This window comes from Castor canadensis, chromosome 16, assembly GCF_047511655.1.
Source record: "Castor canadensis chromosome 16, mCasCan1.hap1v2, whole genome shotgun sequence".
In the NCBI taxonomy this organism is placed as follows: Eukaryota; Metazoa; Chordata; class Mammalia; order Rodentia; family Castoridae; genus Castor; species Castor canadensis.
Window position 1 is genome coordinate 26,871,865 of NC_133401.1, and position 22,078 is coordinate 26,893,942.

Below are 22,078 nucleotides of genomic sequence, written 5' to 3' on the forward strand. Positions count from 1 at the left end.
AATCAAGTGCCCAGTCCAACTTCAACTTCTGCTCTTGACAAGCCTTCATTACTACAGTCTATAACTTTAGATAGATATGTACCTATGCATATCTATAATTACAGACATTGAATATGCCTATATTAACATATATTTATATTAACAGATATCCAATTTAACATTGCTAGAGTGATATACTGTTAAATGATCATTATGGGTCATCCATGTAGATTTACACATTTTTTATGAACCACTGTCATTACCACCCTTTAGAATAAGTATCCATTAATGTGTGGGTGTCTGTGTCTATGGTTGTCGTATCACAGGAGTTTCTAACTATGTGATACCTAGTTACTGAGAGAAGCAGAGAAATGGATTGGGATGGAGGGGAGACAACACCAGAACTTAACTTTGTGCTTGCTCTTGTCTTTCAGAATCCCTAAAGACCAACCCCTCACCCCTGGACCCTGGTGATGCCATGTTACCTTTTCTAAAGGGGATTAAGTGTCCATGTTTCAAACTGAACAGAGAGCATACAAGGGCTTTATGACTTTGGAACTGGGAGACCAATTTTCTTTTCTTTTTTAAAATTTTTTTTGGGAGGGGATTCAAGTTGGTGACTAGAGGGAGGAAGCAGACAGTGTGAGTTCAGTAAATCAGAAATCTTGCTGAGATGCTGGAGCCACACTTGGCCAAAAAAAACAACCAAGAATAAAAAAGACTCCGACACCTTGAACCCCCAGCCTGTGCAAAACTTCTCCATGCCACGTTGCACTGAGAAAGCAGGTGGATTCCCATGCTGCCAGATGCGGTCTCCAAAGCTGCTTGGGAGATGAAGACCAACAGAACAGGGACAGAAACAGCAACAAATGGAATTATGGGAAGATGAAAAAGTGATGGAAACCATTCTTCCCCCCAAATTAAATTAGTACAAGATTCAGAGAAAAATGAAGAAAACAGATATCCAACTCCAGACTCCAACAAAACAAACATAGACTATTCTAAGGAACCCAACAAACCCCAGAAGAACACCCTGAAAGAAGAAATCCCTGAGAATTTCATGGAGATGTTACTAAACAAGGTCAATAAAATGTACAGGAGACACTCAAGAAATTCCAAGAAAATAAAAATAAAGAATATGAGAAGACAAAAAAACAAATAAGTGAACTCATAGGAGCCCTAAATAAATATCAAAGTTAAACAGAGAATGCCATATATAAAAAGATAAATGATTTAAGAATGAAAATTGACAATATTAAAGAGGAAGTGACCCATGATATGGAAAACCTCAGGAAAAAAATGAAACAGAAATACAAAACACAATGTTTGGCCACTCCAACAGACAAGAACAAGCAGAAGACAGAATCACAGAACTTGAGATGAAATGGAACTTAAAGGGAAAATTGAAGAAATATTACTCAAACAACTCAAAACCTGTGAACAGATTATGCAAGAATGCACTGACTCCATCAAAAGACCAAACCTGAGAATCATGGGCATTGAAGAAGGTGAAGAGGTGCAAGAAAAAGGAATTCATAATATGGTCAACAAAATAATAACAGAAAATTTCCCAAATCTAGAGAAAACTATGCCCATTCAGGGACAGGAAGCCTCCAGGACACCAAACACACTTGACTAAAATAGAACTACACCACGACATATTACCATTAAAACAACAAGCACAGAAAATAGAGAAAGAATATTGAAGGCTGTAAGAGAGAAAAAACAGATAACATACAAAGGTAAACCCATCAAAATCCCAGCAGATTTGTCAATGGAAACCTTAAAAGGAAGAAGAGCATGGAGTGAGGTTTTCCAGATACTGAATGAAAATAACTTTAACCCTAGGATATTCTACCCAGCAAAACTATCATTCAAAATATATGGAGCAATAAATGTCTTCCACCATAAGCAGAAACTAAAACAATATATGACCTCCAAACCAGCACTACAAAACATTCTCCAAGGAATTCTGCACACGAAAAGTGAAAGCAAACAAAACCATGAAAGGGCAGGCAGTACCAAACCACAGGAGAAGAAAAGGCAAGAAAGTAGAGAGCAACATTGATTCAGCTGCAACAATCAAACCCTTAATCAACAAAGATAACAACTTGACACTTGACAGGGATCACCACATATCTATCAATACTAACACTGAATATTAATGGACTTAATTCCCCCATCAAAGTCCAGTTTGGCAAACTGGATTAAAAAGGAATATCCAACAATCTGTTGTTTACATAAGACCCATCTCATCAATAGAAATAAGCACTGACTGAGGGTGAAAGGCTGGAAGAAGATCTACCAAGCCAATGGCCCCTGAAAACAGGGAGGAGTAGCAATACTTATCTTGGACAAAGTAGACTTCAAACCTACATTGATCAAATGAGATAAGATAAAGGACATTCCATACTAATAAAAGGGGAAATACACTAAAGGGAAATAACAGTTATCAACCTATATGCACCCAACATCAATGCACTCAATTTCATCAAATATACTCTGAAGGACCTAAAACATATATAAACTCCAACCCAGTGATAGTGGGAGACTTAAATACACCCCATAACCAATAGATAGGTCGTCCAAACAAATCAATAAAGAAATCCTAGATCTAAATCACACCATAGATCGAATTGACCTAGTCAATGTCTACAGAATATTTCATCCAGCTTCTGCACAATATACATTCTTCTCAGCAGCCCATGGAACCTTCTCCAAAATTGATCATATCTTATGGCACAAAGCAGGCCTTAGCAAATATAAGAAAATTGAAACAACCCCTTGCATTCTATCTGGTCACAAGGCATTAAAACTAGAACTCAACAATAAAAACCTGCAAACAGCTGGAAGCTGAACAACACATTGCTCAATGATCAATGGGTCATTAGTGAAAAAAAAGAGGAAATTAAAAGGTTCCTGAAAGGTAATGAAAATGAAAACACGAACTACCAGAACTTATCGGACACAGCAAAAGCAGTCCTAGGAGGAAAGTTTATAGCCATGAGTGCATATGTTAAAAAGTCAGAAAGATCTCAAATCAATGACCTAATGCTTCCTTTGAAAGTCCTAAAAAAACAAGAACAAGCAAATAGCAAAACAAGCAAAAGGAGAGAAATAATAAAAATAAGGGCCCAAATCGATGAAATAGAAACAAAACTAATACAAAGAATCAATGAAACAAAAATCTGATTCTTTGAAAAAAAATATGATAGACAGACCCCTGGAAAACCTGACTAACATGAGGAAAACAAAACCCAAATCAGTAAAATCAGAAATGCAAAAGGAGAGATTACAACAAACAGCACAGAAATCCAGGAAATCATTAGACTACTTTGAGAACTTATATTCTAATAAATTTGCAAATCTTGAAGAAATGGACAGATTTCTAAATACTTATGACAATCCAAAACTGAACCAACAGAACATTAATGGCATGAATAGATCTATAACACAAAATGAAATTGAAGCAGCAATAAATAGTCTCCCAAAAAAGAAAGTCCAGGATCTGAAGGATTCTCTGATGAATTCTATCAGACCTTTAAAGAAGAACTAACACCAACCCTCCTTAAACTGTTCCATGAAAGAGAAAGGGAAGGAAAACTGCCTAACTCATTTTATGAACCAGTATTACACTCATCCCAAAACCAGAAAGAGACACCTCCAAAAAGAATTATAGGCCAATCTTCTTAATGAACATTGATGCAAAAGTCCTTAATAAAATAATGGCAAACTTAATCCAACAACACATCAGAAAGATCATTCACCACGACCAAGTTGGCTTCATCCCAGGGATTCAAGGGTGGATCAACATACATAAATCTATAAGCATAATACAGCACATTAATAGAAGCAAGTACAAAAACCACTTGATCATCTCAATAGATGCAGAAAAATTCTTCAACAAGATCCAATGCCACTTCATGATAAAAGCTCTATGAAAACTAGGAATAGAAGGAAAGTACCTCAACATTATAAAAGCTATATATGAAAAACCTACGGCCAACATCATACTTAATGGTAAAAAACTGAAACCATTTCCACTAAAATCAAGAATAAGACAAGGGTGCCCACTATCCTCACTCCTATTGAACATAGTACTGGAATTCCTAGCCAGAGCAATTAGGCAATAAGAAGAAATAAAAGGAATACAAATAGGTAAAGAAATTTTCAAAATATCCCTATTTGCAGATGATATGATCCTATACCTTAAAGACCCAAAAAACTCTACCCAAAACTTGTAGACACCATGAACAGCTACATCAAGGTGGCAGGATACAAAATCAACTTACAGAAATCATTAGCTTTTCAATACACCAATAATGACCAAACTGAGAAAGCATATATGGAAACAATTCCATCTACAATAGCCTTAAAAAAAAGTCAAATACCTAGGAGTAAGCCTAACAAATGATGTGAACGACCTCTATAAGGAGAACTACAAACCCCCGGAGAAAGAGATCGAGGAAGACTACAGAAGGTGAAGAGATAGCCCATGCTCATGGATTGGTACAATCAACATAGTAAAAATGGCTATACTACCAAAAACAATCTACAGGTTTAATGCAACTTCCATCAAAATCCCAAGAAATTCATCGAAGAGATTGAAAAATCTACCTTAAAATTCATTTGGAAACCCAAGAGACTGCCTGTAGCCAGGGCAATACTCGGCAAAAAGAGCAATGCTGGAGGTATCACAATACCCAACTTCAAACTATATTACAAATCAATAGCAATAAAAACAGCATGGTATTGGCAAAAAACAGACATGAAGACCAGTGGAATAGAATAGAGGACCTGGACATGAATCCACACAGCTATGTCCACCTTATTTTTGACAAAGGTGTTAGAAATATACAATGGAAAAAAGACAGCCTGTTCAACAAATCTTGTTAGTAAAAGTGGTTATCCATCTGCAAAAAACTGAAACTAGATCCATGTTTATCACCCTGTACTGGTATCAACTCAAATGGATCAAGGACTTTAATATCAGAACCACAACTCTGAAGTTGGCACAGGAAAGAGCAGGAAACACTCTGGAAGTAGTAGGTATGAGAAAGGACTTCCTCAGACTGGGATGTAGCTCGGTGGTACAGCACTTGCCTAGCATGCATGAGGCCCTGGGTTCGATCCCAGCACCAAAAATGAGAAGACAAAAAAAAAACCTCTCCCCAAGAAAGGACTTCGTCAATAGAACTCCCATAGCTCAGCAACTAAGAGAAAGTATGGACAAATGTGACTCCATAATACTAAAACTCTTCTGTACAAAAAAAGAAATGGTCTCTAAACTGAAGATACCACCCACAGAGAAGGAGAAAATATTTGCCAGCTGTATATCAAAAGACTGATAACCAGAATATGCAGAGAACTCAAAAAACTAAACTCTCCAAAAATCAATGAACCAATAAATAAATGGGTAACTGAACTAAACAGAATTTTCTCAAAAGAAGAAATTCAAATTGCAAAAAAAAAAAACACATGATAAAATGCTCACCATCTCTAGCCATAAAGGAAATGGAAATCAAAACCACACTAAGATTCCACCTCACCCCATTAGAATAGCCATCATCAAAAACACCACTAACAATAGGTGGGGAAAAAGGAACCCTCATACACTGCTGTTGGGAATGCAAGCTAGTGCAACCACTCTGAAAAAAATTGGAGGCTTCTTAAAAATTTAAACATAGATTTGCCATGTGATCCAACAATCCCACTCCTGGGATATACCCAAAGGAATGTGACACAGGTTACTCCAGAGGCACTTCACACCCATGTTTATTGCAGCACTATTCACAATAGTCAACTTATGGAAAAAGCCAAGATACCCCACTACTGATGAATTGATTAAGAAAATGTGGTGTTTATAACACAATGGAATTCTACTCAGCCATGAAGAATGAAATCTTATTATTCACAAGTAAATGGATGGAACTGAAGAACATCATTCTGATCGAAGTTAGCCAGGCTCAGAAGATCAAATATCATAAGTTCTCCCCCCATGCAGACTTACATCTAGGGCAAATACAGCAATGTGGTTGGACATGGGTCACATGATAAGGTGAGAGCACACATGGGAAATATGGGGATAGGTAAGAAACCCAAAACATGAAAGTATTTGATGTCCCCACTGCAGAGGAACTAATACAGACACCTCAAAGTGACAGAGGTCAATATGAGAAGGGGATCAGGAATTAGTGAAAAGGTCAGTTAGAGATTAAGCAACATGGGATGTAACACATTTGTACATGGAAACAATGCTAGAATCTCTCTGTATAGCTGTCCTTATCTTAACTAGCAAAAATGCTTTGTCGTTCTTATTACTGCTTATGTTTTCTCTTCAACAAAATTAGAGATGAGGGCAGAACAGATTCTGCCTGGAAGTGAAGGGGCTGGAGGGGAGAGTGAGAGGGTGGGGGTTAGAGGGAAAAATGGCCCAAACAGAGTATGCACATGTGTATAAATGAAGAAAAAATAAAATTTTTATTAGCATGTAATTGTTATACAGGGTGACACATTGTGATAGTTGCATATGTGCTTACAATATATCTTAGTTAGATTTAACCCCTCCATCATTATCCCTCTTCTCCCCTCCATCCTTCTTAGAACAATTTCAACATTTTTCATTCTTCTATTTTCATATATGGATACAAAATACATCCACCACATTCATCCTCATTCATCCTTTCCTTATGCCCACCTGGGCTCCCACTATTCCCACCCCTAGAAAAGACCTATTTTTCCTTCCGGCCCTTCATTTTTTAACTGCATACTGATAGTCCAAGGGGGGTTCACGTAGGCACTTCAAGCCTGGGTATATCATGCTTTAATCAAATTTAAATCCTCCCTGTTACTTATTCTCCATTACCATGTTCCCATAATATTCAAAGCTTACCATACAGTACATTATGCTATATTCATATGAGGCTGGAAAATCCAATGAAGATCCCAGAGGGAAACCTGATACAGCAGGGAAAGGGTTCATTCAGGATCTACATGATGTTATGTCATGAGGATCAGACATAGGGATGTGGAGACCAGAGAAATGCTCAGTCTATTCAGGCTTCAGGCATCCTACTTCTCTTCTTTGGTTCTCAGTAGCAGCTGAGACCACCCACCCATCACACACTATGTCAATTCTTAGTTATGAGGCTGAACACAGAGAGCCAATCTTCTCGAAGGGAGACAGGAAATTGTGAGGACATCAGGATTCTGAGGTGATTTTTGCCCTGGCATCTGTGTCCTCCTTGTTCACAACTCCCAGTCTCACAACCCCAAGATAATCCATCCACATGGGTGGAGCTGACTTGGTTCTGGTGGTCCTTGAAGTGACCCAAGATATAACTAAAGAAAAGGAGACAAAGAACAGTGCACCATGCAGATGATGGAGCTTTGGAAAGCAATCTGAGGATCCCAGGAGACACTGGAAGAATGTCTGGGGTAAAAATTGGGAAGTATGTTCTGAGAAGGTCCATGTAGTACACAAGGTTTGGATGCAGCAATGGCTGGTGTTGGTGAGGGAAGCTCTTTTCCTGATAAATGTGCCTTCCTTCACCTGGCCAGGGACATTGCTGACTGGCATTCATTCCCTCTCACTTCCATTATGTGAGATCAAATTCCACATGTCAGTGTTGTGTCCTCATCTTTGTGAACCTCATGCTTGTTCCACATCCATCTAACATTTGCTTTAAATTTAATCACCACATTTCCCCTCATGTACTAATGAGACCCCATCTTTTCAACCAAGAACATGAAACTAGGTCATATGGAAGAAAAAATGACAAAAAATCTAATTCATCATAAGTCCAAAATGATGTTCTAATATTCTCTCTGGACCCTCAAGCCATTCAGTTTTCACTAGAGGCCCTTTGTGAGGTGTCTCCTGAAATATAATGACTTGAAATCAATACATTTTTGTTTGAACAAACAGTCTGGTTAATCACTCTTTTCATGACTCTGAAAAAAAGTCATTCTGCGTGTGCAGAACTTTGAAGAGTGCACAGAGGAGATTCTTCTGTGGTTCCTCCCTGTCCTCCCTTTCCCTGTCCCCATGCACATGGATGCTCTGGTAATTTCATGGCATCATAGGTGTCTGTGAAGCTTACACTCCAACCCTATGTGAGAGGGAACATCCCGTGGTCATAGATCCTAAGGTCTCAGGAAAAACCTGCAGATCCTGGAGCAGTGACAGTCACCACCGTGGGATGTTGGCACCAGAGGGAGCACTGGGGCTGGGACAACACATGGACTCACCAAGTCCACAAACTACAGGGTCCTCCTCACTGCATGGTCAGTACATGGCCCCAAGAGACCCACAGATGTTGGGATAGAGGAGGATCACTGAGGGAAGGGAGAGCAGAATTCATCCTGCCTATGTCAGAAATGGAAACACAGAGTCATCCAACTTCATCCATCTCTGACCCCTTCCAGGATCCCAGATGCTGAGATTTGAAGGTGTGAAAGGAGGGATGGGAGTACCCAAAAGTGAAGCAGGAAACAAAGGGTAGTGTGTGCTGGGCAGAGAAAGCCCCAGCCCCTCTGGAATCCCAACCCCTTGCTTGGCTCCAGGTTACTGAGTTGTATCCTTGGAACACATGAGGCAGCGACAAGTCGGAGGTCCCATTGTCTGTCATTCATCGTCATTTGGCTTTAGGACCTGGCTTGAGCCTGTGGATGGCTGGGTCACATGCAGTGTGCAGAGTACAGCACACCCTGGTGGAGAATGGAGGATGGTGTCCCCACTTCCCACATGTTCTGTCTGAGGCAGGGGCAAGGAGGTGGATTCCCTTTTGTCCCTGTCCCTCTTCTCAGGACAAAGGAGTCCTGTTTGAGTACTGTCGTGTTTTCCAGGTTAAAATGCAACCCAGCTTCTCCTGTGTCCCTCATGAGAGTCCTTGCTTCCTTGAACAAAGTCTAGAGAAGGAGGTGCTGTCTCTTGCTCATGGCCACTGGTATTGTGTTCTTTATGGGCCTCTTAATATTCAGGGGTGATGCAAAGAGTGAATTCACCCAGATGTTTCCAGTCCTGATATGACATTATACAGTTTTATCACTTTTTATGGTCTGATGATGTCTTATGGTTAAAACCCCAGTTCCTCATAAGTTACTGTGTTCACTTTTGCTCCAACCCATGTTTATGTTGTCAACTTGATATAAGCTCTTGTTCATTTTTATTTGTTTATGTTTGTCTTAGGTTATATTTTTCATATTTTACCATTTTACTAAGTGCTTTGGAATAAATAGACTAAGTGTTTCCAAGTCATGGCTATACACAGTGGCACATCAGAGACCGTATGTATCACCCTACACACCCACATATTGCAGGTAACAGTCTTTATTGGTTTCTGGACTTTAGAGAGAAAATGCTATGTAAAAAATAAGTTCTGAAAGTTAGTGATTTTCATGCTTGTCATTTAGTGATGTACAATGAAAATAGTCAAAATATATGAAGATTATTTGGGGGCAAAAGAGAAGATAAAGCCAGGTGGATGCAGCCAGAGGTCACGGACATCACAATTATTGTCTCATTTATCTGCCAAGAGCCTGGTGTCCACTACACCCCAGCGTCCCACAAATGAGAAACAGGTTCTTATACAGTGTCTTTCCATTTCCTGTGGGGCTGCTGATGTCACAACCATGTGACAGGCATTATCTGCCCTCTGAGTGTTCACACTTGGCTTATCTCTCTGTCTGTACTACTGGACATCTTAGACTTATCAATCTGTGCATCCCTGATCAGTAGGAGAAGACACCATGAACCCCAGACTCATGGTTCTGCTCTGCCTGGGTGAGATGTGAAGAGGGGAAAGGGAGTCTCAGGCCTGGAAAGGATGCCATCCCAAAGCCAGGTCTTGGACATCAAGAAACCCCAGGGGTTCAGGAGATTCTGGGGAGTAGTGGATCTTCTCAGGCTTCAGATACAAACTTTTCAAAAGGAACTCTCTTCCAGGGCTGAGTTTGGACTCCAGGAACCAGGTGATGGTAGGTGAGTTTGTCTCCAACTGTCTCAGGCCCCTACCCTTCATTGGGGACAAGGGGACACTCAGGACGTTGAGGATGAAGAACCACAAGTGTGGCTGATGCCAGAGGTCCTTGTTTGAGAGCTGGAATGGGGGTGATTTCCTGAGACCCAGCCTCTGATTTCCTTGCAGAGACCCTCCCCAAACCTACCCTCTGTGCTGAGCCAGGCTCTATGAACACCTGGGGTATGCCTGTGACCATATGGTGTGAGGGGAACCTGGAGGCCCAGGAGTACCATCTTAATGAAGAGGTGAGCTCAGCATCCTGGGACACACAGGGCCCACTGCAGTCCAGCAACAAGACCAAGTTCTCCATCACACACATGACAGACCAATATGAAGGACGATATCACTCCAACTATCACAGCCCTGCTGGCTGATCAGAGGACAGTAACATCCAGGAGCTGGTGGTGACAGGTGAGAGGACACACAGGGTTCCCAACACCTGGCTCTGCTTCAGGAAGAAGGTCTACTATCAGGGTTGTCTCCTCTCACTGCCTAGCCCTGGGTCAATATTGGAGGTGTGAGCCAATTTGACACACTACCCACATCTCTCCTAGGAGCCTACAGCAAACCCAGTCTCTAAGCCCTGCCCAGCCCTGTGGTGACCTCAGTAGAGATATTGACCCTCCAGTGTGTCTCATTGCTGGCATTTGCCAGGTTCATTCTGACTAAGGAAGGAGAATCCAAGGTTCCTGGACCCAGGACTCTCAGAGCCATCTCAGTGGGCATTTACAGGCCCTGTTCCCTGTGGACCCTGAGCAGGTGGATGTTCAGATGCTTTGGCTATTACAGGAACCAACCTCAGGTGTGGTCAGCACCCAGCGATCTCCTGGAGCTCCTGGTATCAGGTGAGGTTGCTTAATTTTGACCCAATTACTTTTGAATCCCTAACACTGTCATGTGCCTGTTCCCAGTGAGAGGGAAGCTGTGTCACCCCGAGTCAAAGACCCAGACTTGAGAGACTGTGTGGCAGGATCTACTCTTTAGCCCCTGACCTGTCTTCATTCCAGAGATGTCCAGAAAGCCATCCCTCATGAATAAACCCTTCCTTATCTTCACCCCTGGAGATACCTGACCCTCCAAAGTCACTCTGCTTTAGACTGTGACAGATTTTTTGTCCAAGGTGGGTGAAGACATGATTTTACCAAGCATCATGGCCAGCCTCCCTAGGCAGGGCTCAATCAGGTCGACTTCCCCCTAGACCCTGTCAGTGACCCATATAGATGCTATGGTACACTCAGCCTGTCCTCTGAGTAGTCACCCCCCAATTACCCCCTGGGTATCTTAATCACAGATTAACAGTCCAGCAGGTTCATTCAGAGACCAGTCTCTGCCCAGGGTGTACTGGCGCATAGTTATTTCCCAGAACAGTCTGCGTAGTTCCCGTTCTGTGTGCTCAGTTTCAAATTAAGAGCAATATTATTTGATCCCCAGCACCATAAAAAATAACAACAATAAAGAGTAGCATTAAAGATTTGAGACAAATAGCCACTGAACACTATTGGAACCAGTTTTCCAGGAGATAACATGTCTACAGTCTTTGGTTGAGTGGAGGAGAACTTTTAAGTCTTTGTGTATTTCTTTCTCTCTCTCTCTCTCTCTCTCTCTCCTCTTTTTCTTTTTTTTTTTTATCTTTTTTTTGGATAAAGAAGGCAGAAGCCCTCGAAGACCCCAGTGACTGGCAGGCTATCCATGACCCAACTAACCTCCTCAAATTAAGGTTCCAGAAGACGTCACAATAGCACGCTATTGCCCGAGAGAGCTCCAGCCCTGCTCTAGCAACCTCCTGGAAGCTGGTTGGTTAACACATGGTGGAATCCTGAGGATTTGTCCACCAGGACACAAATGTATCCCCTTTTCTGCCACCCATACCGTATCCTACTGATTAGCATTGTTTCAATACTGCTGGCACTAGGACTGGCTGTCACTACTCCCCAGGATTGGAATGTAGGCCAGAATATACTGCTGGCTGCAGAACCCCAGAGGTGATGGCCAGGATGAGGTCTCTGGGCATCAGGAAGGGGACATAGAAACTGGGTAGAGGTGGGGAGAGGAAGAGTCAAAGAAAAGATAAACAGAAAGATGTACATCCTCAGAGACATGCCCTGTGGATCTCAGCTAAGGGCAAGGTGGGGCAGCCCCTCACCCCCCATCTTCTCTCTAGGGCAGACCCTCCTTCTCAGTGCAACCTGGCCTCATAGTGTCCCTAAAAGAGAATGTGACCCTACTACCAAATGGACACTTTCCTTCTGACCAAGAATGGGGCAGCCAATCTGCCCACCTCCCAAAGTCCTGAGCTCAGCAGCACCAGGGAGAATTCTCCATGACGGCTGTGATCTTAGAGGACTCTACAGGTGTTAAGGTTCTCATAGCACATCCCCTAACCTGTCATCACATCCCAGTGACCTTCTGAAGCTTCTAGTCTCAGGTGAGGCCCCTCAGCCTGTCCACTCCGAGCTCAGAGGGTCAATCCTGGCCCTCCCCCTATGAGAGCTCTGAACTTGGTTGGGAGTGAAGCAGACAGAGGGGAGAATTCCTCAGAGAGGAATAGAGCAGCAGGGCCTTCCCAGGCATGTGACCCCACCTCCTTCATTGGAACTTACAGTGCCAGGTTCATTCTGACTAAGGGAGGAGAATCCAAGGTTCCTGGACCCAGGACTCTTTGAACTAGCCACAAGGTAAATATAGCAGAAGGAGCACAAATAGCGTCCTCAAGGGCAGCCTCAGCCACTCAGAGTAGTCTTGTCCTTATTCATAGGACCCTCTGGGATACCAACACCACCACATTCAGGGCCCATCTCAACAGTTGGTGAGTCTTAGGGGGTCTCTGTTCAGAGTGTTCTGAGTCCCCAGGCTGCCTGGAGACATATCAGAACACCCAAGTCCTCCTTCCTGTGCCAGCTCTGCTTGTGTCCAGTGTGCTGTTGGTCACACTGAGAAGTGTTTTGGGACCCATGAGCTACAGAGGCTCAGAGGCTGGAGTGCACGAGGGTGGAGCCAAGACAGAGGGAGACGTCGAGGCCCAGCCTGAGGGAAAAGTAGCCAGGCTGAGGTGAGGAGCATGGTGTCCAGCCCCTTACCGCCTATCCACCCCCATAAGCAGTGAGGATTAGCCCCTCATTCCTATGTAATCAGGACTCCAGACAGGTAAGCAAAGGCCTCTGCTGGGAATTGGGGTGCATTGGATCAGAGGCTGGACTATGGGATTGGTGCAGCCTCCTCTGCAGTCACTGACTTGGACAAGCCCCTCCCCCACATGGAACTCAGTTTCTCCAGGTGGAAAGAGAGGCCTGACCCTGACCTTTAAGCTCCTTGAAGTGCTTAACTTGACTATGACCTCCAGGAAGAGAAGGACTTCCAGGGCAGCCACTAGGACACTATTATGCAGTGTACCTCTTTCCTGTGCCATAGTGACAGTGACACTGTGCAAGGGAGGGGCACAAAGATGATCCTGCACCCAGGACAATTATATTCTTCCTTTCCAGTTCAGATGCTCTGGATAGGGCTTCCATCATTATATCTTCTAATTCTTTCATTTTTTGGTGCTAAGGATTGAACCAGAATGTTGTGCATTCCAGGCTTGTGCTATCCTGCTGAGTTTAACTCCCAGCTCTTGGTGTTTGAGACAGTCTCACTATGTTCCCTGGCTGGACTTGAACTTGCAAGGGCCCAGCCTCTGCCTCCTGAATGCTAGGAATACAGGTGTGCACCATCATATCTAGCTTCCATTACGATCTTCATTAAAAGTGGTGGGAGTGGACAGCCTTGTCTCATTCCAAATTTCAAATCATTCATATTTTCTCATGAGAGCCGCCATGGTACACAGCTCTGTATTGAGTTCCATCCTAGTGGATGAGTGGGACAAGGAGGAGAACTGGATGGGCTAGCAAGATGAGGTTTCCCAACCTGACTTGTAAACGGGGAAGATGTTGAGGCTGATGGGGGAGGAAGAGCAGCTGGGCAAGTTGAGGACAGGACACATGGACACTTCCTTGGGAGCTCTTATTTCTCATTTATGAGGACATGGCCCCTCACCCACACCTGCCTGGTCCTGGAGTCCTCGCAGAGCAGGTCAAGAAGCTGCTCAGCCCTGGTGGGTCTGATTGTGAGTAAGCCTGGAGACCACACCAGACTCCCTCCATTAGAGACATGCATCCCAGGTGTGGGAACTGCTGGCATGGACCCTCCTGAATTCACCTTGATGTCTCCAAGGTCCACACACCTGAGACTAAGAAGGGGCCATGCACCTGCTCAATAGAGTGACTGGGGATCTCTACACAGCTTTTCTGTGTGCAATTCAATTTATTAATACTTTGCATTTTCTACTTGTACTTGTTCAATTTTTTGGAAACTTTCAAAACAATTTTTCCATGTGAAAATGTATACCAAGATATATGGATATCTACTTTAAAAGGAAATGATTCTATTTACAGAGTATTAGGTCACATTATACACTAATTATGAGGAATAACTTCCTCTTAATATCAAGTCTTCTTATTCTAGTTCAAATTGAGGATTATTTTGGACTTTAAAATAATTTTTCACCAGGGCATGTGGCTCACACCTGTAATCCTAGCTACTTCAGAGGCTGAGATTGGAAGAATCACAGTTTGAGCCCAGCCCACTCAAACAGTTTGTGAGATTCCAATCTCCAAAATAAACAGGGCAAAATGGACTGGAGGTGTGGCTGAAGCAGTATAGTGCTTGCTTTGCAAGTCTAAAGTCCTGGGTTCAACCTAAGTTCCCTACAAAACAAAATATAGTTTGCACTTTTATTCATAAAAATTATGTTCAGAGGAAATTCTCTGAACTGTAAAGCTATACTAATCATTTGTAAGTCAAGTCTTTTATTACTTTACACTTTGTAAATAATGATTAAGTATACATGAAAAAGCTATGGGTTTGTGACTATTAATTTTCTTTCATATTGACTTAGGGGTCTCTCCCTTCTCATTGTAATAAAAGTCTTCTGATTTACTGATAAAATTTATATCATCCCAATAAGATGTAATTTCACTTCTTAATTTCTAAAGTACAGATTTAAAATATTTGCTTTTAATATGTATATATAATTACATGTATATATCCTAAAAAGTGTATATATGCATATTGCATATATGTGCCCATAATTACACACATCATATATTTAGTTTACATTCCTTTAATATTAACAACTACCTGTCCATGTTAATGTTGCTAAACTGGTATGTTTTTACATGTTTGTTATTGGTGGCTACATAGATTTATACTTGTAAAATTATAAATATGGCTGTTTTCTTTTTAAAACATTTGTTAGCAATAATAGTTGTATGGGGGGATACATTGTGATATTATGTATGTACTTATAATGTATCTTAGATTTACCCCCTCCATCATTCTCCCTCTTCCCTCCTCCCTGCTTCCCAGAAAAATTTCAAAATGTTTCTTTCTTCTATTTTCATATGTGCATACAAAAAACATCCACTCTATTCACCCTCATTCACCCTTTCCTAATGCCCACCCCCACCCACTAGTACCCATCCCTGGAAATCACCTATTTCCTTGCCCTTCACTTATTTTTTAAGTTTATACTGATTGTCACAGAGGGTTTCACCTTTTACTTCAGGCCTGTATATATTGACCTTTGATCTAATTATGGCCCCTTTACTTCCTCTTTCTCTATCACCACCCTCCCCTAATATTCAACAACTTACAGTAAGTATAATATATTCATATGCACATGGGTTGTTTCAATATTTTTCATTCTCTAACATTTTTATTCCATTTCCCAACTCCCATAGTCCCCCCCACATAGATTTACTAACAAAATTTTCTTCTCTAACTATAGAGAGATAAATTGATAGAGAGAGAGATAGAGGCATGATCATACACTTATCTAATTACATTTACTTTATAATTCTGACTTCCACACATGAGGGAAAACATGTGACCTATGAATTTATGAGTGAGACTTACTTTGCTTAGCATGATGTTCTCCAGTTCCATTCATTTACCTACAAATAACATGATTTCATTATTCTTTAAGACTGAATAAAACTCCCTTGTGTATATGTACCATATTTTCTTAACCAATTCATCACTTGTGGAGCATCTGGGCTGTTTCCAAACCTTTGTTACTGTGATAACTATTGCTATAATCATGGGTGTGCAAGTGGCTCTATCATATCCTGAGCACATTCCTTGGATGTACTCCCAGGAGTGGTATCACCAGATCCTATGGTAGTTCTATCTTTATTTTTGAGAGACCTAATAAGCAATATTGTTTTTATGAACCATTGACATCACCACTCTTTAGAATGTATGAGTGCATAGACTTTTGTGGGGGGAGAGGGGTGAGTGTGTTACATTTCAAGTGTTTCTTGCTATATGATGGTTAGTAAGAAGACTAGTGCATGATGAAATTAAGAGGACCTGGCTGGGGTGGGGTTCACAGGAGGCAGCCCCAGACTGTTACCCCTTTGTGCTTATGATATTCAGGGTCCCTGATCCCCATCCCTTCACCCCTGGACCTTGGAATGTTTGTAGTGCATCAGTGGAAACTCATCTCCAGGGGAATTAGCTTATAAGGTCCTTTGTTTGAGTCAGAAGAGAGAGCAGATTAAAGGGTCCATTATTTTTGAACTGGCCATGTCTCACACTTATCCTGAACTCTCAGGGATCAGATCACAGACCTCAATATCTGAACTCACAGAGCACAGTGATGCTGAAGAATGAAACAAGGTGGTAGTACTTGGGTTTGTTCAGGATCTATATGACATTATGTCATGAGATTAAGACACAGGAATGTGGAACACAGGGAAAAGGCTCGGGTCTCTTCAGCAGTTCACATATCCTACACCTCTTCATTGGTTCTCAGGAGCAGCTGAGATCTAAAGCCCATCCCACAACATGTAAGCCCCAAGATGGGTGAATAATGAGAATTCTCAGCTATAGGACTGGGCACAAAGGGACAGTGTTGTCCAAGGGATCAGGTGCACTGGGTGGACATGTGGTGATACTGGGTAATTTTTTCCTGCCCTGACCTCCATGTCCTCTATGTCCACAATCCCCAGCCTCACAGCCACAGGATTATACAGTGGAGAATCTCATCTGCCTGGCCATGGGTGGCCAGGTCCTCATTGTCCTTGAGATTCTGTTATTTGAGGCTCAACACAGTCAGAGAATGACCCAGGATGCACTCTGAAGATGATTAAGAAACATGACACCATGCAGAGCAGTGGGGTCTTGAAACTGAATATGACAACCCCAGAGAATCTAGAAGAAAATCTGGCACATGAGTTGGGGGACTGTGTTCTGAGAATGTTCAGGGACCAAATGTGTTTTTGGACCACGGAACCTCTTTCTCTGCTAAATTGTGTTTTCATCCACATTGCGGTGGACTTTTGTTGATTGCCTCTCCTCTCCTCTCAACTCCATGTGAGGGTCATTCCCACAAGCCATGTGTGGGTCCTCATCTTTGTGCACCTACTGCCTGGCTTCACTTTTATGTAATATTTTCCTAGATATTTAATGACTACATTCCTCACTGTGTTTTAATTAGACTGCATCTTCTCATCTGAGATAGTGAACCTTTTCTCTATTAACAGAAAAAATGAAAAAACTCAGATTCTAGCATGATTTGTGGTATTGGATGAAAACTGCAAGCATTCCCTTCACATTCAACTTCAAAATGCAAATGTCATGTCCGGCATGAGGAGTTGGGAAGCAATGATCTCAACTGGTGTTTTGGTCTTCATTTCAAATTCCTCTCTTCATTGCTGGTCTATCCAACAGAAATTCATTTGTATATTAACCATGAGTCATCCTTCATATAGCCACTTAATATTTCCAGGGATTTTTCATTTACTCAATTCAGTAACATTTTAAACATAAAGTATCATGTCATCTGAAAATAAAGTTCTGTTTCTCCATCTTGATCTGCGTATGTCATGTTTCTTTTATTTCTCTTCCTGTATTATCCAGGAAGAGAAATACAATGCTAAAAAGGAGTAGACCGGGGGACACCCTTGTCATATTCATTATGTAGGGGGAAATTTTTGTTTTCTCAAAATTAAATATCATGTAAGCATCAGGCTTCTTTGCATATGATTTTAACCAGATTGAAAAATTTCTTAATTCCTAGTTTGCTGATACTTTTATGAGGAACGGGTTGGGATCATGACAAATGCTTTTTCTACTTCACAGATATGTCATTGTCATGTAATTTTTCTTTTTAACTCTGTTGCTGTGACTGATTGCATTACTATGTTTTTGAACATTGAATTGGCTTTACATTCTTTGGGTAAATTCCACTAATTCATGGAATATAATCTTTTTACACGTCACTGGATGTAATTTACAATATTTTTATTCATGACTTTGTGGAAAAGTGTGTTCTGAGAAATGCATCCATAGGAATTTTGTCCCTGTGTGATCACAGAGTGTACATACACAATGTCACATGGATCCTATGTCACAAAGTTCTCTAATCTTGTGGGACCAGCATCACATATGGCATATGTCACTGACTCAACTACCATTATTTGGGGCATAAATGAATTTTTGAGGGTTTCTCATCTGCATTCATGACAAATGTTGGTCTACACTTTGTTTCCTCCAAGGTTCTGTCTAGTTTGCACATTAGGATAATACTGTCTATCTAGATGGTGTTAGGGTCAGTGATCCCACTGCCTGGACCTGTGTACACCTGTCTGGAAAGGTTATGAGCTCACCATCTCCCTCTAGTATTTGAAGAGAAACTTCCAGGACAAGGAGAAGCCTGCTGACCTTCCACGTCCCTCTGCACATGGGGACCCTGGTCCTATTGCAGCTTCAGTGTCTGTGGGACTTATAATCTGACCCCAAAGAGAGATAGGACATTGAAAGATCCTGTGTCCTGAGGTCCACAGATCCTGATCTCTGGTTGCACTGGGGCTGAGGTTCCTATGTGGGAGCCAACCAGCCTTAAAGTTCCCAGGTCCTCCTGGGAATGCTCACCACATGGCCCAAGGTGAACTTCAAATGCTGGAATGTAGGAGAGTTGACAGGGAGGAGTTTGCAGAACTCATCTTTCCTGTCCCATAGATGGAAACACAGGAGTCATCCTACCTCCATCCATCACTAACACCATTATCTATGTCTTGAAAACTGTGAGTGGAGAGACATGGAACCTGAAACTGAACATGAACACAAAATCTGATGGGCAGAGCAGAGGCAGATCTGTCCCCACTGACGTTCCAGCCCCTCACCCTTGTTCCAGATCATGGAAGTCCAGAATGGGAGACCCAAGGTCATTGTGTCATCAGGTGTCCCAGCCACTGCCCTCTCTGCTTGGTACTCATAGTGGGTAGCCTAGACATCATCCCTCACTGCTTCTCACTGCATCCTTATAAGAAAGAAGAAGTATTTGCCTCTCAATTTAGTCCAGGGGCATTTGAGGGGATGGGACACTTGCCTAACATCTGGGAACTGAGTTTGACCCAAGGCAAGTGACAATACCATACTGAGAAGTCCCCCAACATCCCATCCACCTGTTGCTGTACAGGATCAATCCACCTAGCATTCCAAAACCTGTGGAATTTTTGCACTGAAGTGTTCATTGTTGACTGTTCTATTCTGCTAAAGAGCCTGGATAGCCCAGTGCCTCTGTGATTGGATGTATGCACTCAGCATACAGGTGTATAGAGGGCAGTAGTTAGTGGGGGTTTGGCTGGGGTCCCTGAACACACCTCAAGATCTTGCCACAGGTCAGAGATGATGAATGGACACAAACACCCTTAGCACCTTGTGCTGTTTCTCACTTGGAATTACAAACAAAAAGTAAGGAAAGGCTTGGGAAGGCACTGAAGATACCTCCTTCTACAGATCAGTGAAACAACAGTCACTCCACATTACTGGAGGGACTGTGAGGGTCAGCATCCTCTGAAGGACTCTAAGTTTCTATGCAAATCTCCTGTATGGTAGAAGACAAAGGACCTTGAAACCTACACTGGGTGTGGGACTTAATTGTTGATTCTAACTCCAGCTTCTGCTCCTGACAAGGCACTATTATTAGGGAAAATCCACAAGTTCCTGGCCCTGAGTGCAGCTATGGGTCTGGCAGAAGTCTGTGTTCCACTGGACTGTGTATAAAGGCTGAGGATCACTGGTGCTTCTCCACTGTCCTATGCAGGTCTGTGTCAACCCATCCTCTGCAGGCCACAAGTTCCTCCATTGTGCAGGATGCCTCCTGTCCATCACAGGGATGATGCATGAGGTGGGCCTCACAGGAAGCAGCAACTATTAGAGAAAGTTGGTAAAAACAATGGGATCCTGAGGCGGGATACAAATCTATCAGTATTCAGGTTCTTGATGTCTGATACATGTTCAATGAGTCCATATGCCTTAAGCATGTTTTGATTTGCCATACATGTTCCTTTGGACACTTACATAATTAACTAAAATCCCAAAGATTAGTGGGCTCTTCTGGAGTTCAAGGACAACATGTGCCTCCCTGGGTGTGTGATCTCAATCCACTCATTAAGAACCTTGAAAGGCAGCTGGCTCAGGTGGTCCACAAACAAGAGAAGCCTTTGGAACAGGTCCAGGCTGCACAAAACCTGATCCAAAGGAATCAGTAGAGGCCATGGTGTGGAGCATCTGTGACAGGAGGATGTGAAGAGTTAAAGCACACATCTTTAGATTTTAGAGGCACACTGTGACATTTCTACAGAAATCCAGTCTTTGTGGAAATGAATCTATAATTCTATTGAGCTCCACCTGCGAGTGATTGCATGGACATATGTCTCTGAGTCACCATGCAACCGAGAGTGAACAGGTGTTGACTGACACACCCAACCCTAAATTGGATTCATCTCCACCCCATACTCAGAGAAGTGGCTCATATGAGATTTGACTGAAGAAGTTCCCAAAGATGTGTGGTGTGAAAAATAGCAAATCCAACCTCTGGGATGAGCCAACCTCTGGGATGACCTGGGGAGAACTGTGACCACATGGTGGCCAGGAAACCTTATGCCCAGAAGCAAAATTAGGATGAAGAGGGAAGCTCAGCACCATAGAGAAAGAGACCTGATTGCTGTCAATCACAATGATATCCACATGCTCATCCTAGAACCTAGACTGTGTTAACTTACTCAGCGGAAAGGTGTTTTCCAAATATGCTGGTTAAGAAACTTGGAAGTAGAGATTACCATGGGTCTCAACATAATAGCAAGGTCCTTGTAAGTCAAAGAGGGAGGAAGGGATTCATAATCAGAGAAGCAGGTGAGAAGGTGGAGCTGAGGTGGAAACAGCATGTTCACCTTGTGAGATGGGAGGGATGAGGAGGCACAGGTTGCACAGCCTACAGGAACTTGAAGAGGTGAGGGAGCAGAGTCTGCCCTGAGCCTGCAAAGGACACAGCCCTGAGAGAAACTTGACTGGGCCCAGAAAGCATTTTGCAGTTAACACCTGGAGGACTGTCACATAATCTGAGTTGTTCTAAAACACTATTTGTTACAGCAGACATAGGAAGGTAATGTAAAGGATATCTGTGGTTTCCTTACTTATTTAAGATTTGCAGTTAACTGTTTGATTCTACTTCATTCACAGATGTGCAATGCAAATACTCCACAAATATGTGATGACTCTTGGATGAGAAGGAGTTCAGGCCAACTCAGAGCAGCCAAGAGTCAGAGAAGATGCCACTCGTTTCTGAGAATGAACTCTGGCATTCAACCCAGCCACAGCACTGGAAAATGAGAGCCAGGACCATGGGCAGTTCAGCTCAACTTACTGTGAAACTGCAGATGTGACAACCACATAGGTGAGAGGAACCAGGTTCTAGTGGTCAGAACCTAGGTGTCTATCTGTGCTGCTGGATGCTGAGGCCTCATCAGATGCATGGCTGTGGTCACTTGGAGCAGACACCATGACATGTTCCTGCACAACCCTGCTATGCTTTGGTAAAAGTGAAGTGGGTGAGGGGATAGCTTAGTCTGGAAGGAGCCCACCCCATTGCCAGACCCTGGCCCATCAGGATACCCAAGGTTCTCAGGAGGATCTGGGGAGAAGATCTGCTTAAGCTTCAGGGTCAAAGGTCTCACAGAAACACTCTTCCAGGG

The 22,078-nt window shown here is 42.5% G+C and overlaps 1 pseudogene; it reads left to right on the forward strand.

Annotated features, from left to right (window-relative positions):
• The window catches only part of LOC109680212 (leukocyte immunoglobulin-like receptor subfamily A member 6), a 55,291-nt pseudogene that overhangs the window by 18,222 nt on the left and 14,991 nt on the right, over nucleotides 1–22,078 (forward strand).